Source organism: Rhinoraja longicauda, chromosome 19, assembly GCF_053455715.1.
Source record: "Rhinoraja longicauda isolate Sanriku21f chromosome 19, sRhiLon1.1, whole genome shotgun sequence".
Taxonomy (NCBI): Eukaryota; Metazoa; Chordata; class Chondrichthyes; order Rajiformes; family Arhynchobatidae; genus Rhinoraja; species Rhinoraja longicauda.
In genome coordinates, this window is record NC_135971.1 from 13,007,008 (window position 1) to 13,025,561 (window position 18,554).

Below are 18,554 nucleotides of genomic sequence, written 5' to 3' on the forward strand. Positions count from 1 at the left end.
AGTGTCTTGACCTGCAAGCACCTGTCGCCTGGAAGAAAGGAATGTGATAAAACCATTTAAAGAAACATGGAATTAAGAGTAATTATCCCAGTTTGAAGCTCATCATCAAACACAATTAATTCCCAACTGTAAGGAAGGATGTGGATGCAAGATTTAATCAAGTCAAACATGTTGTGTTATTGCCAACCCAGTGAGAAATTTATCTTTCGATAGACAACTCAGCGGATCAAACAGCACCTCTGGAGAAAAGGAATAGGTGACGTTTCGGGTCGAGACCCTTCAGACTGAGAGTCAGGGGGGAGGGAAACGAGATATAGACGGTGATATATAGAACAAAGGAATGAAAGCTATGCAAAAAAAGTAACAACGATAAAGTAAACAGCCCCTTATCCAGGACACAACACTCAAGCAGCTCTGTGATTGACAAAGAGTTCAGGAAACTGATGGGACAAAGCTGGAGTTGGCTTCATGTTTGTGAAAGCTGGCAGCAGACTTGTAAATGATACTGCTGAAGTTATAGCACGTTGGACAAAATAACCCGACAGAACCCTCGGGGAATGACAGATACAAACAAAAAGAAAGGGCTGATGGTTCATTACCTCAGACAATGACCTTATTCACGACAGAGTTTGTTATATTTTTGAGCAACGATGATATCAGCAGGGGATTGGGAGAGAACGTGGAAGAGGTCTAAGACTGATTGCACTGTACCAAACAGCACTTGTACAAGCTGGGCGGGGTAGACCGTACACCATTTTACCCTATCCACCACTTGATAAGAAACAGGTGCAAATGCAAGTAGCTATTATGTTCTTAAAGCCTGGAGTTAAATCAGGATACCAAAAGACGATGCCAGAAAATTCTGCCTTTGAAAAAGTTGCTGATCAACTTGCAATGAGAATCACTTCCTCCATCCAGTTCATTAACCTCTAAAACTGCAACAATTCCACAAAAAAATGGTGAATTCAGTTCATCAAACCATGATTATCATGCCTTTACCGCAGTGCACTAAAGCAGCCTAATAAAACTATGGAAGACACAAAATGCTGGAGTAACTCAGCGGGATAGGTAGCATCTCTGGAGAGAAGGGGTTGAGTCGAGACCCTTTCTTCAGACCTAAAGACTCGAAACGTCATCCATTCCTTCTCTCCAGAGATGCTGCCTGTCCTGCTGAGTTACTCCAGCATTTTGTGTCTACCTTCAGCTTAAACCAGCGTCTGCAGTTCTTTCCTACACACAATAAAACTATGGGCAGAGAAAGAGCACTGGTGTCCATTCTAAATGATATTCAAAGCCAAAGTCAATAATTGTTTTTCAACCATTAAGCAAATGTTAGTTTGGTTATGTATAGCACATAATCTGATGCCAAATGTTGAAAGCTATACTATTTTGGTATGAACCAGTCACACCCGATGCAGTTTTTATGCAATTTAACCGCTCCCTCCTTCCCACCACATCACCCACACCATCTCCTACTAGCAAGGATGACTCCCAGTTAATTATCTTATCTGAGGAAAGGACCTGCCCTAGTAGAAGCAATCCAATAAAAAAAGGCACAAAGTGCTGGAGTAACAGCGGGTCAGGCAGCATCTCTGGAGAACATGGATAGGTGACGTTTTGAACCAGGAACTTTCGTCAGGCTGATTTGAGGGGGGTGGGGAGATTTTAAAAAACTGCAAAAGAGTTGGATAAAGCCTGACAAGTGACAACTTTCCTCCCTACCCTTCCCACGACAATCAGCCTGAAGAAGGGTACCAATCCGAAACGTCTCTGCCTCAGAAGGCAGTGGAGGCCAATTCTCTGAATGCATTCAAGAGAGAGCTAGAGCTCTTAAGGATAGCGGAGTCAGGGGGTATGGGGAGAAGGCAGGAACGGGGTACTGATTGAGAATGATCAGCCATGAACATATTGAATGGCAGTGCTGGCTCGAATGGCCGAATGGCCTCCTCCTGCACCTATTGTCACCTATCCATGCTCCCCAGAGATACTGCCTCACCCGCTGAGTTTCTCAAGCACTTTGTCATTTTTTGTAAGCCAGTGTCTGCAGTTCCTTGTTTCTAACCATAAAGCAGAGGCAGTAAAATGTCATTGGCTGCAGTGGTCACTGGTAGCATCCTTTCGATACACACAGCAGAGAGCAGTAATCGTAGTAGTGTAAGAAAATAACTGCAGATGCTGGTACAAATCGAAGGTATTTATTTCACAAAATGCTGGAGTAACTTAGCAGGTCAGGCCACATCTCAGGAGAGAAAGAATGGGTGACGTTTTGGGTCGAGACCCTTCTTCAGACTGAAGGGTCTCGACCCGAAACGTCACCCATTCCTTCTCTCCTGAGATGTGGCCTGACCTGCTGAGTTACTCCAGCATTTTGTGAAGTAATCGTAGTACGATTGGTTTACACTAGATTTCACTACCAGGTCATTAAAGCTAGAATGAAGGGCAGAGGGAGGAGAGAGGTAGCAATTCCAATCTGTAAATTACTGCAGTCATTTTCTTAGTCCCAGGCGGCACAATAAAAAGGAAAGGTTGAATAGGTTTGAGCTTGTCTGTAAACTATACGAAGAAACTGTACCACTGCACTGAAGACAACAATTAGAAAGTCAATGTAGTCACTGGAAGAACACAAAGACACCGCTGAAATGGGAGTTTCCTTTATTTACAGGATCTTCATCACTATGGTGAAAGAATTCGAGACATCCACCAGGCATGTTGTGAATTAAACCATAACCACACAATGTTGAAGACAGGATAAACACCCACTTATTACAATCCAATTGCAACAATGCATTGGGGGCAGTTATTTGCTTGCAACTGTTAAAGAGTAAACACTGGTAGCCTTTTAAAATGGAGCTGTTCCGGCATTGTTGGTTCGGCTCACGACCGAATGTTGTAATTAGAAGATTAGGGAATTAAGGCAACCAAGAGGCAGTTAAAGATGCCACAGAAATCCAAAGAGTGTCATGGCAATATTATCCAAGATCGAGAGTCAAGTATTACAAGGAAATGCATGATTTTTAAACAGCTTTCTACAGCACCTCACATGGCAAACGCTATAAATGGCTCGATTCTCCACTTGGTAAAGTCGGGCATTAAACTCAACCACCATCACCCCTAAACCTTTTTCTATGGTGCACTTTCTGGTGCCTAGTACCTAGAAATGTTTTATTTCATCATTTATTGGTGTGGATGTCAGGAAAGAACAGTGAGAGAGCGAGAGAGAGAGAGAAAATGCTAGGCAATAAAGAAAATGTCGGAAACCTCTGTGGGAAACAGAATTAATTATTCTGGTCAAAGAACGTTGATCAGATCAGAGTTCTAACAAAGGGTTTGCGAGTCATAGTCGTCCTGCGTGGGAACAGGCCCTTCAATCCATGTAAAAGGGACAGTGTCTTCGTCCGCCCCGAATCGCGGGGCTTGGGTCGGCCCGCTGCGGACCTTTCACCATCCGGCACGGCCTGAAACAGGCCGCGGGATTTTCTACGCCCGGCAGGGGCTTTAATGTCGGGAGCCCCGACTGCCCCGACGTGGCAACTTCAACAGCCTGACTGCAGGAGAAGACGGCAGGGGAAGTGAAAAGACATTCTGGCCTTCCATCACAGTGAGGAGGTGACTGGAGGAGACTCACTGTGATGGATGTTTCTTTTTTTGTTTTGTGTTGGTTTGTGATCGTGTATTATTGCTTATTTGTATTGCTCTTATTGTTGGACTGTGGGTAACGGAATTTCGTCCAAAAGACTTGTTTTTTTGGATGACAATAAAGGTTATTCTGATTCTGATAAATCTGAATTGTTCGTTATATCGTGACAATCAAATAGCTTGATATAGTGTTAACCTCTGGAGGTTGTGCATGAGAAACCACCAGTTAACCAGGTATCACTAGCCCGAAAGAACCGGGAAGAAGCTGGAGCCATTGGATGCGAGGAGCAAGGGCGAACTGGGGTAATGCCTCCAGCACCTTCATGGTCAGCTGCAGGAGGCGCCCGCCGGGACACACAGAAGTCCAGGCGAGTGTCAGTTTGTGGGAACTGCGCCAGTACATCGAGCGCACGGGCCAACCGGACTTCGGACATTTTTAATAATGGCGCCAAAAATGGCAGCGCCTGCATGTGTAATTTCTGCAAAAAGAGACAAATAAAGCACCAAAAGAGAAATTATGTATTCTTACTTCAGCTGAAACCAAGAACTCATGGATACCCTTACTAACTAGATTGGTCCATTTTAAGGTGGGATAATAATGATGGAGGCATTGGCATTGCTTTCAGTGTGCCAAACTGGGAATTTGTTTTTACTTAATTCAAGTCAAACTTAAACTTTACTTAAGACAAGACACAAAATGCTGGAGTAACTCAGCGGGACATACAGCATCTCTGGAGAGAAGGAATGGGTGACGTTTTGGGTAGAGACCTTTCTTCAGACTTACTTATACCAGGACAGGATCAGCCACAGATTTGATACTCTCCAGTTGATAAGCAACCTGCTGAGGTTCACGTGCAAAAGATAATCAGAGTGCAACATGAGCATTCACACCTGGGGCAGTTAAAATCCCCATTTTCTTCCCCACATTTCTTATTAAACTGCAAAGTAGAAGCTCCAGTGAGAACAGAAGACTAATACTTCAGGTGCCAAATAAAGCAGGTTTGCAGTTCTTGTGCTTCAAAACCAGATTTCCAACATCTTCAATCAGCAGCGTTCAAGATGAGTAACATTACAAAAACACCATTGCAGAAAAAGCTGAAGAGGAAACTAAACAAAGACAAACCCAAAGTGTAACCCTACTCCTGAAAGCTTGTAATTAAATCCAGCAGCAAGCTTAAAATCGACCAACCATGTAGGCCTTATTAATGGAAATTCAATCTGCTTGGTACCTCTGCATACACAATGAGGGTTTAACCAGTCATGCAGGGAGTCACACAAGTGTTGCACTAGAATTTCTGATAATACAATGTTTACAATAAATTGGTCAAGGCAGCATATGGTATACTTGTCCTCAATGCCCTGAGCTATGAAAGCAAAAGTCAGGGAGTCATGATGCAACCGTGTCGGACATTGGTTGGGCCGCATCCAGAGTATTGAACGCAGTTCTGGTCACCCCACTACAGAAAGGGATATGGAGGCTTTGGAATGGGTTTGCTCGGTTTACCAGAATTATGGATTACAAGGAATTACAGATGCTGGTTTACAAATGAAAGACAAAGTGCTAGAGTAAATCAGCAGGTCTGGCAACATCTCATGTATATATAGGCAGCGTTTAGGGAAGAAAGATCCCAACCCGAAACATCACCCATCCATTTTCTCCAGAGATGCTGCCTGACCCCCTGAGTTACTACAGGGCTGTGTCTTTTAAAAAACAAAAACAGTGATGCCTGGAGTAAAGGGGTATTAGCTACACGGTTGGGCAGACTTGGATTGTTTTTTCTGGAACACCGGAAGTACATAAAATTATGAGAGGCTTAGATAATAGTTCAAATTTATTTTTGTTTGTAAATGTCGCACAAAGGCTCTTTGTTATTTAATGAAATATTTCAAAACTGCCACCAAGATCCACGATATTATGCCTAATAGTGTTAATCATCCACTTTCAAGATTCTGCAACTCCAACAAAAGAAAGAATAAGCTTGCACCCAAATGGAATTCTGGTTTTCCTTCGGAATAAGAAAATGATCTTGTTCTTCTGGGGATCTACCAAGATATTAATCAATGGGTAGGAAAGGGATTCTAACAGAAGGCAAGTTTATAGCCATAGAGCCATGCAGCACAGAAATGGGCCCTTTGGCTCAACTCACTCATACTGACCAAGATGTCCATCTGTGTTCATTCCATTTGCCTACATTAGGCTCAAATTGAGTTACACTTTGACTATCTCTTTTACATGTAATATTATCTATCACTACCACCTCTTTTGGCAACTCATTCCATATAAGCACCACCCTCCCCGTGGCTAATGTGTTCCTTAGATCTCAATGGGTTACATGCAAGAGTATACTAGTTAGTCGGAACAGTGACAGGCAGTATTTCGCCTGTACATCACTAACAGTTAAATAACACAAAGTTTACATGTACAAGAATTTGACATTTAGATGTTGCAGGTTTGAGCGTACAGGAAAGTAAATGAGCCAGTGAATTACATGGGCAGCATGGTAGCGCAGCAGTAGAGTTGCTGCCTTACAGCACGAGACTCTGGCTCGATCCTGACTATGGGTATTTCTGTTCCTCTTGCCGATAGGAGAGGGAGCTCAAGGGGTAACTCCACGACATGCAAACGTCATCCTGGACTTTATGAATGAATGGCATAGATTGCAAAAGGAAATCACATTGAACTTTTACAAACATCAGTCCAGTCACAACTAGAATTTTGTGTTCAATATGTTGAACGTTATTTGGGGAAGGTCACACAGGCTAGAGAGTGCAGAGAAGGGAGAGTCAGAGTTGTAAAGGACAGATGACCATTGGCCCAGTGCATCCATGTAAGCTTTTGCTGATCTAGACTATCACTTTCCCCAGCACCGGTCCCATATCCTTTTATATCTTGCCTATTTAGTTTAGTTTAGAGATACAGTGCGGAAACAGGCCCTTCAGCCCAGCGAGTCCACACCGACCAGTGATCCCCACACACTAACACTATCGGTATAATTTACATTTGCATCAAGCCAATTAGCCTGTACTTCTTTGGAGTGTGGGATGAAACTGAAGATCTTGGAGAAAGCCCATGCAGGTCACCGGGAGAACGTACAAACTCCATACAGACAAGCACCCGTAGTCAGGATCGAACCTGGGTCTCTGGTGCTGTGAGACAGTAGCTCTACCGCTACGTTTAAGTGCTGGTCTAATTGTCTCAAACATAGCAATTGCATACGAATCCACCACTTTGGTGTCATCAATAAACTTATTAATCACACCTTGTACTTTCACATTCAAGTTGTTAAAATATGTCGCAGTTTCCAGCACCAATCACTGTGGTATACCCCAAACTACCCCATCCCCGGGCACTTTCCCCTGCAACCGCACGAGATGCAACACCTGTCCCTTTACCTCCCCCCTCAACTCCATCCAAGAACCCACAGTTTTTCCAGGTGAGAGAGGTGTTCACTTGCACCTCCTCCAACCTCATCTATTGCATCCGCTGTACTAGATGTCAACTCATTTACATCGGCGAAACCAAGCGCAGGCTCGGCGATCCCTTCGCTCAAGACCTGCGCTCGGTCCGCGTTGGCCAAACTGATCTCCCGGTGGCCGAGCACTTCAACTCCCCCTCCCATTCCCTTTCTGTCATGGGCCTCCTCCAGTGCCATAGTGAGGCCCACCGGAAATTGGAGGAACAGCACCTCATATTTCGCCTGGGCAGTTTGCAACCCAGTTGTATGAACATCGACTTTTCCAACTTTAGATAGTTCCTCTGTCCCTCTCTTCCCCTCCCCCTTCCCAAATCTCCCTCTATCTTCCTGTCTCCACCTTCCTTCCTTTGTCCCGCCCCCCTGACATCGGTCTGAAGAAGGGTCTCGACCCGAAACGTCACCCATTCCTTCTCTCCTGAGATGCTGCCTGACCTGCTGAGTTACTCCAGCATTTTGTGAATATATACCTTCGATTTGTACCAGCATCTGCAGTTATTTTCTTATACTAACTGTGGTATGCCATTGGTCACAGACTTCCAATCATAAAATCACCCTTTCAACATTATCCTCCATCTTCCATCATTCAAGCTAATTTCTGATCCAATTAGTCTCAGATTCAACCTTCTAGACCAGTTTACCATATAGGACCTTGTCAAATGCCCGACTAAAGTCCGTGTTGACAACATACACTGTCCTGCCTTAACCAACTTTAATTAGCACCCAAACAAAACCTCAATTTAGCAAGGGAAAATTCCCCCCAGCACAAAGCCATGCAGAGTATCCCCAATCAGCTTTCAAAAGGTATAGAAATCCTATCCCTTGAAATTTTCTTCAATGAATTCGTCATCATGATACAAGCCTCAATGGCCAGTAGTTACCTGGCTTACCCTGTATGCCATACTTAGATAAAGGAACATCTAGTGTTCCACCTCACTTGTGGCTACAGATGCAAACAGCAACAGGGCCCTAGCTGTCTTCTCCTTTGCTTCCCTTAGATTTAATCTGGCCCTAGGGTCTTATCAACCATAATGCATCCCATTACATCTAACACCTTAATAGCCTGCTCTAGATTATTCATGTATTTCACCACAAACTCACTATCTTCCATGTCTTCTCCTTGGGGTATACAGGCAAGTAATATTCATTTAGAATCTCACTCCCATTGCCCGACTCCACATAGAATAATTCCAAGGATGAGGGAATTCAGTTGCATGGATATACTGCAGAAACCAGACTTGTTCTACTTCGAGCAGAGGTTGAGATGACATTTGATACAAATGCTCAAATTATTCTAATTCCGGTGCAAGTAATCAAAAAACAACCTCAATCATGAAATCATCAAGAGATGACAAGGTCTTGGCGAGAGTTGAGGAGGACTCGAGGAAAATCTCTTCCACACACTAAGGTGTTATGAATTTGAACACTATTTCAAAAAGGGCAGTGGAAACAGATTCTAAACAATTGCAGACATATTTGGAGATTTTAAAATTTCCTCAGCAAGGTTCTGGAAAAAAACACATTTACTGGATTGCTCTTACAAGAACCTGCTATGACAAATGTCCTTTGCCCTGAATGATTCTATGATGCTGACTGGTCGGATCTAGCACCCCTGCACAAGCACTTAGACTGGAACATGGGATATCGTCATAGAAGCCCTGCCCCTCTGGCAAACCTGGCTCCAGTCTTCATTCAAATGAATGGGCAAAAGCTGCTGTGCTAAATTGACATTTAGTGTTTTAAAATAACTTATTTTAACACCAAAGGTAGACACAAAATGCTGGAGTAACTCAGCGGGTCAGGCAGCATCTCGGGAGAGAAGGAATGGGCGACGTTTCGGGTTGAGACCCTTCTTCAGACCTTATTTTATTTTAAAACCAAACTCTTGACACAGAAGTTATTTTAAAAAACGTGTTCCAATTGTCGAGACGATAGCAGTTGAGAGGATGCTTCCCTGAAGAGTATTGGGCAGCACAGTAGAGATACTGCCTTACAGCAGCAGGGACCAGGGTTCCATCCTGACTACAGGTGCTGTCTGCACGGAGTTTATACGTTCTCCCAGTGACCTGCGTGGGTTTTCTCAGAGATCTTTGGTTTCCTCAGACACTCCAAAATCGTACATTGTCCCTCGTGTGTGTAGGGATAGTGTTAATCTGTGGGGATCACTGGTCAGTGTGGACTCAGCGGGCAGCGGGGCCTGGCTCCACGCTGTATCTCTAAACTAAACTAAGAGGGAATATCTTGAATAAGGAGGCAGTCTGGAGATAAATGGCCATTCAATATTGAGACTGGAAGGGATCCCTTTCCCAAGTATACAGACTTGTGGATACTGTCACAAGGAATATTCGAGGCAGCGAGTTTTTTGGCCTAACCGTGTTACTTACTCCAAATTACCCAACTAATGCTTACTGTATTTGTTAATATGGAGATTCAATCAAGACACTAGCAGCCTGCTATTTGTATTGCTGCTCAGCCTTCAGGATCATCAGGCAACGTTTATGATTTAAATGCAAGCAAAAAGAATAATCAGAAAAGCTAATCCCCAAACAAGCAAAAGTGTCATTAACTGCAAACACACCATGGCAACAGTAAATAGAAGCAAGCTTGTCCACAGGAAAAGTTGATCACCATTAAAAAGGATCCACTCAAATCTTGGTTGCCATAACGTATGCAACTTTAAAAAAATTAAAAATGTATGTAATTTTTGTGAGCTACTTAAAAAAATGATGAGGTGTGGTGCCAAAATAAAAGTACCTTGCAGTAGACCTGGGAGAGCCATGTTTACCAAGAGCACAGACAAAGGCCTCTATCCGAAACACAGGAACTGCCTCTCATTTCCAATATCAAATTTCCAAACTATGTTTTTGTTTGTTAATTATACAAGAGAACCTCTATGCCAGGTTGCAATCCTCTGCAAAATACAATGGGTTTTTTCTTAAGGCACATTTAATGACCATTTTGCAGTTTAATTCAACTGAGAGATTGATGCTGTGAAGGTCCCAGATTCACCTTCAGCCAGGGCTCGTCCTTATAGTCCAGTTCCGACTGAAGAATGGGATTTAAACTGAAACCTTGATAGTTTCCTCTCCCATAATATATAGCCTAACTTCCTTCGTATTTCCAGCAATTTCTGCTTCTATAATGAACTTTCATTGTTCCTCCAAGTTGGAGGAATGGTTAAGCTTTAAAAGCTCTGAAGTCATCTGGGGCCTTAAAAATTGCAAGGCCCAAAACAACTGGATGTGCAGGAAGGAATTGCAGGTGCCAGTTTACACCAAAGACAGACACAAAATGCTGGAGTAACTCAGCAGGCAAGGTAGCATCTCTGGAAAAGAGGAATAGGTCGAGTTTCAGGTCGAATCTGAAGAAGTGTCTTTTTTCCCCATGATGGGAGCCTGAACCGCTGGGTTCAACATTTTGTGTCTATCTCCAAAATAACTGGAAGTCTTTAAGGGAAAAGGGAATTAGCATCTTGGAATCCTTCAAGAATTCCCAGTCCATGTGTGCATAAGGAAACCAGGGCAAGCTTTGCTTTACATGCCTTGTTCATCATGGTAGGAGAACTTGCCATTCTCTCAGTGTTCAAGTTTACCCAAGGAAGACCTTGCACACTATTTTTAATAGTCTGAAGGAGGATCCTGGCCCAAAACATCACCTGTCCATGTTCTTGGAGGTGCTGCCTGACCCGCTGAGATTCCTCCAGCACTTTGCAGTTTGTTTCGTACACCAGCGTCATGCAGTTCATTGTTTCTAGACACTTTTTAAGCTTGGTCCTGGAATACAGCTAACAAGTGCAAGAAATAATTGACCGTCTGTTCTTAACTCCCTGGTAAATGAACATAATTGTGGAATTCTAACCAATGGCGCTTTACTGTCATGTGATTTTTTTTTGCACAGATCACACAAGCACGAGTCGCCATATTTTGGCTCCATTTGCAAAAAGTCCAATCCAGACACTCAATGTTGGCAACAATAGATTGCGAACATTTGGAAGACCACCAGGTTCAGTTGAACCACAGGTTCAGTTGCACCAAGCTGTCGGCCTCCAACAAACACGCATCGCCACAGATTCTTGACAACCACCCCTTTGGGCGGCAGGCACGGTGGCGCAGCGGTAGTTTCTGCCTTACAGCAAATACAAGGCCGGAGACCCGGGTTCGATCCCGACCATCTGTACGGAGTTTGTACGTTCTCCCCGTGACCTGCATGAGTTTTCTCCGAGATCTTCGGTTTCCTCCCACACTCCAAAGATGCACAGGTATGTAGGTTAATTGGCTTGGTAAATGTACAAATTGTCCCTAGTGGGTATAGGATAGTGTTAATGTGCGGGAATCGCTGGTCAGCGCGGACCCGGTGTGCCAAAAGGGCTGTTTCCGCACTGTATCTCTAAACTAAGCCACCCCTCCAACACATGGACGAGAGGTTGATCCCAATGCATCTCCCGCCTACACCCGAGACCCAAGCATATAGGAAGAAAACGAGGGATCATTGAATACCACACCAGTTACCAGAGTATATAGGAAGAAAATAAAGAATCATTGAACACAACAGGATTTCCTTTTGAGTAATACAAAGGGTCAGCATGGCCAACAACCCCGATATATCTATGGAGACCCAAGAGGTTTAGTTTCGTATTGTCAAAGGTACCGAGGTACAGTTATCGCTCAAATAGATAAAAGCCATGTGAAATCTAAGCAGAGATTCAAATGCCAGACACACCATGATTACCCCTGTTGAAAAGACCCACACAACTAATTCAGTCTTCACCATTTTCTACCTACAATGGCTCGTGACACCCAAGAGATCCAAAGAAGCGACTTACTCAGAAGAAGTTAGTGAAACTGTGGCTTTTGTTGCTTAGTTTGGTGAGAAGCAACTCAGATAAACGTTTTGTGGAGCCCCAACCTGAGTTCCTGTCTCCAGCCTGTGGTACTTATAAAAGACCTTGCATAGTGACATCACAATAAGTCACACAGTCCTCCACAACGCAGGATGAGCCAGATCAGCCAAAGAGTAACATAAAGACAAATATAATTTATCCCACCGGAGGGGGAAAAAACTAAGTTGGAATCTGATCTTGAATTTTTTTTAAAAATCAAATTCTCCACCTTCCACCATGACAAACACCATATCGAAAATTCCATCAGACCATCCTGCTGGGTGCCCATTCCCCCACGACATTTAGTTTTTCTAGCTTAGAGATGCAGCACGGAAACAGGCCCTTCAGCCCACCGAGTGCAGGCATACCACCGATCCAACGAGTTCCATGTTAATGCATGTTCTCATCCACTCCTTCCACACTCAGGGGCAATTTACAGAGGGCAATTAATCTACAAACCTGCACGTCTTTGGGATGTGAGAGGAAACCGGAGCAACCGAGGTCAGGATCAAACTTAGGTTTCTGGCACCATGAGGCAACAGCTCTACCAGCTGCGCCACCCAATCAAACTCATTCATAAATGCATGGAAGAATACAGACTTTAGAACATTCATTCCCATATTCATGAGAGTAGAAGTATCCCACAAAGATCCCAAAGTTGTACATAATATCACTTAAATTAATGACCCTGTATTAAGAAATTGCCATTTGTGTACATGTCATCAAAGCCTATTATGGTATTATGGAAAATTCAAATGGATGGCAAAGCAAGGTCTCAATAATCACTTAAATAACAATATAATAAAGTCTGAAGAAGCATCCCGAGCCGAAATATTACCTGTCCATTTTCTCCAGAGATGCCGCCTGACCTGCTGAGTTACTCCAGCATTTTGTGCCTACCTTTGGTATTAACGTGCATCTGCAGTTCCTTTAATACATCTCGATAATCACTGCCCTACTTGACAAATGCAGCCGTTCCAAATCAGTGAACAAATTTTCCTTCAAAGTCCTGACCCCCGTGTTTAGCACATAAAATTAGAACGGCTTGCAAGAACATCACTCGCTCAGCCATAATCCCAACCCAAGGCAACAAGGTAATATTCCTTCAATGTTAGGTAGACACAAAATGCTGGAGTAAATCAGCGGGTCAGGCAACATCTCTGGAGAGAAGGAATGGGTGATGTTTCGGGTCGAGACCCTTCTTCAGACTGAAGTCAAACAAATTCAGACTGAAGGGACTCGACCCAAACCGTCACCCATTCCTTCTCTCCAGAGATGCTGCCTGACCCGCTGAGTTACTCCAGCATTTTGTGTCTACCTTCGATTTAAACCAGCATCTGCAGTTTTCTTTCCCACCCTTCCTTCAATGTAAGCACAATTACCATAGGCACCTGGGGTGGGGAGGAGAGGGATAGACAAAAATAATGCTATCCTGTCGTTGTGAAACGCCATAGCTACATGCATCTCCAAAGCCAATGCCAGTTGAAGCTGATTAAACAAACAAATATTTCAAGGGCTCCATATCTCCATTTTTCCTTTCCACATAGGAGCTCAAAGGGCAATTTCATCCCCCCCACTAGTTTTCCCAGCAACTTATTCTGCTTCCCACATTCTCACCATTTTTACCCCTGACGTACACATGGGGTAAATTAAGTGGCCAATTAACCCACCATCCTGCACTTCTTTGGGGTGTAGGAGGAAACTCACGCAGTCACAGGGACTTGTGTCAGGCTGTTTGTAGACTACAGCTCGGCGTTCGATACCATCATCCCCTCCAAGCTGGTTACCAAGCTCACGGAACTGGGTCTCTGCGCATCCTCTGCAATTGGAGCCTCGACTTCCTCATCCACGGACCACAGTCTGTTTAAATTGGCAGAAACACTTCTTCCTCATCAACAATCAGTACGGAAGCACCTCAAGGCTGCGTGCTCAGCCCCCCGGTCCACTCACTCAATACTCATGACTGCGTAGCCGGACACAGTGCCAACTCCATCTTCAAGTTCGCCGACGACACCACCGTTGTTGGACGAATTACAGATGGTGATGAGTTAGAGTATAGAAGTGAGATCAAACGATTGACCAAATGGTGCCAGCACAACAACCTGGCTCTCAATATCAGTAAAACCAATGAACTGATTGTGGACTTTGGAAGAGGAAGGATGAGGACCCACAATCCTGTTTTTATCAACGGGATGATGGTGGAGAGTCAAAAACTTCAAAACTTCAAATTCCTGGGCATGCATATTTCCAAAGATCTTTCCTGGTCCCAGCACACCGATGCAATTATAAATAAAGCACATCAACGCCTCTACCTCCTGAGAAGATTAAGGAGATTTGGTATGTCAGAGGATTCTCTTGAACTTCTACAGGTGTACAGTAGAGAGCATATTGACTGGTTGTATCAAGGCCTGGTTCAGCAACTTGAGTGCTTAAGAGCGGAAAAGACTGCAAAAAGTTGTGAACACTGCCTTGTCCGGCTCTGACCTCCCCACCATCAAAGGGATTTATCAGAGTCGCTGCCTCAAAAAGGCAGCCAGCATCATCAGAGACCCACACCATCCTGGCCATACACCAGTCATTTCACCACTGCCATCGGGAAGAATGCACAGGTGCCTAAAAACTATAACGTCCAGGTTCAGGAACATCATCTTCCCTACAGCCATCATGCTATTAAACACTACAACCTCAAATAAGCTCTGAACTACAAAGGACAATAGACTATTATTATTATTTACAGTGTACTATGTTTACTGTTGTGCTGCAGCAAGTAAGAATTGCATTGTTCCATCTGGTACATATGACAATAAAACACTCTTGACTTGACAGCATGCAAACTCTACGCGGACAGCACAAAAGGTCAGGATTGAACCTGGGTCGCTGGAACTGCCTCCCACATCCCAAAGTCGAGCAGATTTGGAGGCTAATTTGCCTCTAAATTGCCCCTCGTGTGCAGGACGTTTGTGAGAGTGCGCTAACAGGGAATTCATGCGAACGGGTGATCAATGGTCGTAGTGGACTCGATGGGCTGAAGGACCCGTTTCCGTAGATAGACACATAAAGGAATAACTCAGCGGGTCAGACAGCATCGCTGGAGCAAAGGAATAGGTGACGTTTCTGATCGAAACCCTTCTTCAGATTTTCTTCAGGCCTGTTTCCATGCTGTACCTCCAAACAAACAAACCTGAACTGTGAGGCAGCAGCTCAACTAGCCACACCACATTTGTACAAATACAGACACACGGTTTTGAGACATTTTGTCGATTGGAAACTTCTCAACGGAATATCAGGATGGAAATTTTTTGCTTCACAAAATATGGATTCCCAGCTAGGTCAGAAGACAGTGGCTGGATGGAGCTTCAGAAGAACATAACCCAGCTGATAGTTCAATGCACAACTGAAATAAAAAGTAGGTTGTGGAAGGGATCACATCTCGAGTGAAACGCAAGACCCATCTCCGCTGTGTGTACACTGTGCTGGGGATCTTTCAATTGCACAGCCAGGAAGTTGAGAAAAATCGAAGATAGACACAAAATGCTGGAGTAACTCAGCGGGACAGGCTGCATCTTTGGGGAGAAGGAATGTGTGACTTTTTGGGTCTAGACCCTTCTTCTGACGGAGAATCAGGGGAGAGGGAGTCTAGAGATATCGAAGGATACAGTGTGAAAATGACAGATCAAATCCCTCTCCTGACTCTCAGTCTTAAGAAAGGTCTCAACCCAAAATATCACCTATTCCTTCTCCCCAGAGAGGCTGCCTGGGATTGCCTGGAGTTACGTTAGCATTTTGTGTCTATCTGGTGTATCACCAGCATCTGCAGTTCCTACCTACACACAGCTGAGAAAAATCGCCTGGTATGCTGGCTTACATTTATTGCTCCACCATCTTGTAGCCATTTATCTCACTGTTACTTGTGAGATCATACTACTGGTAGCTGGGTAAAATAAATAAAATAAAGCTTTTAGACGTACGGCAGGTACCCCAAGAAAGGTGCAGGCACAAATTAAAAGCAATGTGCATACACATCTTGCTTTAACAGGTGCAAGTGTTATTATGGTTGTACACATGCTGCCTGGTATTAATTATACAACATGCATTTCAATAATGTGGCAAAGGTTTATTAGCAAGATTGTTTGGAAAGGGGGGGAGCGGGAATGTGGCGGGGAGTGGGGGGAAAAGACGGACATCAGTGCTTCTATTGCAGTGATGTCAATGTAAAAGCATACAGCCTTTCAAAGCACAGGGAGCGAGCAGTGATAATTTTGAGAGGAATTCCCACAAAACAGGCAAACACCGAAAGAGCCGTTAACTATAATGTGAGAGGAATGCTGTTGCAAAACGATGTTCGGTACAAAAAGAACGACTTTTTATAAATTATGAATAAAGCAGTGCGAGAAAATTTTCACATGGAAGCAAAAAAAAACTCTCTACACTGTTAGTGATTGTGCTTGTTTGAACTACTTCATTACAGCCAGAAGGGCCAGGTGCAGCACTAATACACAACTCCTTTGTGAATGGTGCATTCAATCCAAGTGTTTTTAAGGGGAGGGAGGCAAGAGGAAAGAGATTCAGGATTGTAGCGATATCCACAACAGAAGAATCTCAAATCCAGTAAAACCGCTCCCCACATTTCAAAACGAAATGCAAAAAAATCCCACTGGGGAAACAAAATGTTTTAAGAGCACACATATTTTTTTTAATCTGCATCAAAGATACGGTATGTTCTAGTGGGGATGGCTGGAACAGTGTAAATAAAAGGATTATATTTCAACAGCGATGAGTGCCTATAAATATTCAGACAGCACAGCAGCAGCAAAAACAAAACTACCTGGTGCAACTGAAGGCATTTCTGCTTTGTAAAAGCAGAACCCATCTTCCTAAAAAGAATATTGTTTCAAAATAAAGCACATAAACAGCATATTCATACCAAATCAGATTTTTTTTTAGAAAACAGGCTACATAAATTACAGAAGCACCAGATATTTCTACTTAAACCAGCAAGCGTCTTTATATTAGCAACCAAGAGGAAAGATTTGGATGCTTCATCTTACCCATCGTTATAAAAGTAACTAAATAAAGAAAATGGAGGCAGGCTCAACTGCCAACCGGCCTTTAAAAAAATAACCTAAATGAGAAAGAAGCAGCAACCTCCATGGGTTTCTGTTCTGTTCTGAAGCAGCAACCTCCATGGGTTTGTAATAATCTTACCAGAAGAGGAGGGAGTTTAGGAATATTTTCTCTTCTCCAGCACAAACCTCTATGGGCTCTTAATAAATCTTGCAAGAAAAGTAGTGGGTAATTGAGAGAATATTTTGCCTTCTAAAAAGCATCAACTTTTACAGGCTCATAATTATCTTGCAAGAAAATTAGCAGGATAAGGGGGGGGGGGGGGTGGGTGGGGGTGAAAAATTCTCTCTTCTAAAACATCAACCTCTGTGGCCTCACAATAATCTTGCTAGAAAAAAAGAGGGGAGATAGAGGGAATAACAAGAACATTTTCCCTTCTGAAGCATCAATCTCGTGGAAATCTTGCATGAACAGGAGAGGGGGGAGATAAGGGAGAATTGGATTATTTCCCCTTTTAATGCATCAACCTCCAAGGGCTCGTGATAATCTTGCAAGTGAAGAAGGGGGGGGGGGGATAAGAATACCTGAGCATCAACAATAATCTTGTTGCTTTTTTTTTAAAAAGAGGCCCTGGAGAGATAATGTGTAAAGAGGCTCCAAGTTAAATGAGACAGACACAAAAAGCTGGAGTAACTCAGCGGGTCAGACTGAGAGAATTAAATGACCCTGGCCTTATTGTGAGGCCATCAGAGAGGTTGATGTTTTGGAAAGAGAGAATTGGCACTCAAGAATTTAAAATATATATATATAAATATATATAAATGACTTGTGTTTTTTGGGGTTGCTGTTGTTGTTGATGCTTTAGTGGGGGGGAAGGGAAGGCAAGGCGTCTCTCCAGGCCTTCTCCTCCCCAGGTGAGGCAGGGGTTGCACTTGTACCAGGGGGAGGAGGAGGAGGAGGAGGGGGGGGGAGGAGGAGGAGGAGGGTTGAAGACGCAGCCATCTTGTGACAAAATGGCGGCCGCATCATCCTCCTCCTCCTCCTCCTCCGCTTGAAAAAAAAACCCAACCATCCTCCCTCCCTCCCTCCCCCTAATACAGCAGCGACCGCCGCCCATCCGCCCTCAATACTCACCGGGGCTCGTTCACCAGGCCCGCCACTCTGTGTCTACCGATGCCAAAGGATAAATAAAGGGACGGAGGAGCGCGGATGGAGACGGATGCTAACTCTCTCCGCCGCGTCTCCGGCCTCCACTATTTTTTCTCTCTCGCTCCTTCCAGGCCCCCCCCCCCCTCCCCGAAGGAAAAAAAATACCCGGCTGCACCAACGGCCGCGGCTGCCCCTCCCCCCCACAAACATTAACATAAATTATGCGCCCTGACCCCGCCCCTTATGCGCCTACATCACTCGAACCACGCCCACCAGAACGCTCGCTGACGTCATTACGCTTGCGCGTGACGTCGACATCTACTTATCATACATTATGCATAATGAGTGGCGCG

The 18,554-nt window shown here is 44.1% G+C and overlaps 1 protein-coding gene across 2 annotated transcripts in view; it reads right to left on the reverse strand.

Moving 5' to 3' along the window:
* Positions 1-18,331, reverse strand: part of prrc2a (proline-rich coiled-coil 2A) — a 147,276-nt gene extending 128,945 nt beyond the window's left edge. For both annotated transcript variants that reach the window (XM_078416289.1, XM_078416290.1), the window contains exon 1: positions 18,187-18,331. The gene's annotated coding sequence lies outside the window, so the exon portion shown is untranslated. The remainder of the gene's footprint in view (positions 1-18,186) is intronic.
* Between the last annotated feature and the right edge of the window lie 223 nt (positions 18,332-18,554).